Source organism: Octopus sinensis, linkage group LG3, assembly GCF_006345805.1.
Source record: "Octopus sinensis linkage group LG3, ASM634580v1, whole genome shotgun sequence".
Taxonomy (NCBI): domain Eukaryota; kingdom Metazoa; phylum Mollusca; class Cephalopoda; order Octopoda; family Octopodidae; genus Octopus; species Octopus sinensis.
In genome coordinates, this window is record NC_042999.1 from 72,207,761 (window position 1) to 72,210,921 (window position 3,161).

At 34.1% G+C, this 3,161-nt stretch overlaps 1 long non-coding RNA gene across 1 annotated transcript in view; it reads right to left on the minus strand.

Annotated features, from left to right (window-relative positions):
- LOC118762749 overlaps positions 1-2,923 on the minus strand; it is a 7,844-nt gene extending 4,921 nt beyond the window's left edge. Inside the window, exon 1 of the long non-coding RNA XR_004998500.1 lies at positions 2,844-2,923. This is a non-coding gene — a long non-coding RNA (uncharacterized LOC118762749). The remainder of the gene's footprint in view (positions 1-2,843) is intronic.
- Positions 2,924-3,161: the final 238 nt, after the last annotated feature.

The following is a 3,161-nucleotide window of genomic DNA, read 5'->3' on the forward strand; positions in this document are numbered from 1 at the left end:
GCTACATAGACTCCTAAAACCAATTAGTTAAACCAAGTTACATGTTATCAAGCCACAGTCGCACACCAATGAGTGTTGGTTGTTGTCGAGAGTCGTTTACAAATCTGATGCATACTTACATGTACACCTAGAGTACACACAAAGCAATCTATCATTATATTTAAGAGTCATCTGAGGTTAAAACAGGCAAGTATAGACTGTTTCTAATATTGGCCGGCCATATATTAGATGTAAAATGTCATTGAAAACTAACTGGGATAATTATCAGTACTACATTGTAATAAAACTTGATAACAGGTTCATATTTGAGTCTGTACAGACTGGTACACGAGTTTTTATTGCTAAATATGTACATAATGCTGAACGTATTTAGATTAAAATACATAAAGCTTTTGAAAGTTCAGTGTAGAACTCAATTACAATGAAATTACAATGAAAAAGGCTACAAAAAGCATAGATGTTTAGCACAAAAAAAAAATTTAATATGTTTACCGGGGAATTAGACAGGCAAAAGTGTAAGGCGGTCTATATCATCACCTATCACTACTTGAAATGGCTTCGGGTTATCATAACAAAGATGGACAAAGATGTTAGAAGAGATAAGGAGGACGGAAAATAAAGTTAGCACATATAAACTTGACAGATATACCACTTAGATTTCTCACACTTGGAAACATGAATGATTTCGCCGTATATATGATACAAATAACTAGTGATTATCATGTAAACCGACAAGACAGAAATATATTTTAAACTATAGCAACAGATAATAGAGATCATACGCGCATAGATCACACCTTTCTAGTAACCACCTCAGAAGTTTAACTATGTACTACTTTTCTATGAGGTAGTTTAGCATGAACCGACTGTAATACATAGTTGTATAAAGAAGCTGGTGTTAACGAATGAAGAAAATAAACGATTTATCTAACTGGTAAGCAATTTCTTTCTCCCTTTTTTCTTCTGCCATTCGTTCATTCCTTCCTTCTTTCTTTCCTTTTTCCTTCCGTCATTCATTCATTCGTTTCTTTCTCCCTTCCTTCAACCTACGTTGGGTGTTCCCATTCTTCCGCCTTTCTTTCCTTTTTTCGTTGCTTTCCTTTTCATTCGTTTTTTCTTTACTTCCTACATTCCACAAGATTTATAGACATGCATGCGCTTATATTTATGCACATACATACTACCTAGTTACAGCTCACTATACCCACCATTAATATACGATCATTCATACCTACGTACATAAAGCATACAATCAGACAGATCACACCAACGAAGTAGACTCTACATGGTCGCTTGACCTGCTAGACAGAGCAGCAAATCTCTTGCGAATCTCAGCACACGTTTAAAAATTGGAAAGAATATTGGAAAATGTAGTTCTAGCAATCTCTAAAAACACCCGTGTGTCACAGCTGAAACGTCTTCAATACTAAGTCTGCCAGATCAGGAATGACTTGCGCTAAACATCAATAATAGTACACTTCACTTGCACGTATACATATATATATATAAATTATATATATATATATATAATATATATATATATATATATATATATATATATATATATATATATATATTATATATATATATATATATATATATAAATTATATATATATATATATATATATATAATATATATATATATATATATATATCTATATATATATATACCACATACATATATAAACATTCCCAAATATACGCATACATATATACGCATACACAAAGTGGGAATGGATGCTTCAAGGCCCTATATTAAGTATGTCACGTTCAATACATTTTCAATGCCTAACTGGGTTACATTTGGATTTTTTGATTAAACACAGGAACTTAATGAAATGGAAGAACTCTGAAGTGGATCAACTTTACAGCAAATTTCAACAGCAATGGGGGATTACACGTATTATATTTCCAACACAAGAAGAGCTGCCATAGCCCCAAACTGCATTAACGTCATAGAAAAGCTTGAGTTAAAACACTTCAGCAACCTCTCCACTCGAGGAAAGAAGCCCAGCAATGTTTTTGACTACTCTTACGAGTATTAAAATAAAAATTTTATTAAGAAAGCGAATTAATTTGGGTCGCATATAAACTAAAATTTCACACGGAGCTCTTTTCAAGGAACTTTGGAAAATGCTAATTAATATTACAGTAATATCAATACAAGCTCACCGAGAAGGAGACTGTTGATAAAATGAACCCTACAAAAGCCTTGCAATAGTGCACTAACAATTTTATAACGTTGTACATTGACGATTACTGTCATGTAACGTTGGGGCAAAATTCTCCAGCTTACATTTGATCTTTAATACACTCACAAACACGATTTTAATTCATACATACATACATACGCACACACATACGCACACACACACGCACACACGATCATACAGACATACATGAACACGCACGCACGCACACACACACACACACACACACACACACACGTATATACATTACAATGGTATTAGTGCCAAGCAGTGTTTAGGCATAAGCGAACTTTAGATCGTTTAAAACATGTTTGTGACATATTTTGACTTCTAAAGGTAAATTTACTGAAGAAAAATTTACTATGAAGAAAAATTCTCTCTTAGTGTAAAAAGGTGAAAAAACATCATATCTACCCAGTGCTGCCTTCCTTCGGATTCCCAGAAGTGTTTCTAGCCCTTTAGCCGTTATCAATGGGAAATACCAAAAATAGGCAACGCTGGACAAACTTAATTCAAGCCGTTGCTTAAACTAAAACACAGTAAAAAAAAAAGTGACTCAGTTACACCATTAAAACCTCAGGTCGAAGTAAATATACAGCAGTGTCAGCGCCAAGTAGTGTTTATGTATAAACGAACTTTAGGCTAGTTAAAAATATGTTTCTGCCATATTTCAACTTCTAAAGCAAATTCATTGCAGTTACTGTTGAGAAAAAAGTTCCCTCTTATGTTAAAAAGTGTAAAAACACCATATCTGTCTAATTCTGACCCCTGTCGGATTCCAAGAAGCGTTCGTATCTCTTTAACCGTTCACACACATACACAAACACACACTTAAACACACACGTACACACACATATACACACACATACGCACGCGCACACGCACACACGAACACACAAACACTCGCAAAAACATACAAGCGCATACTCACACACGCACGCACAGATTTA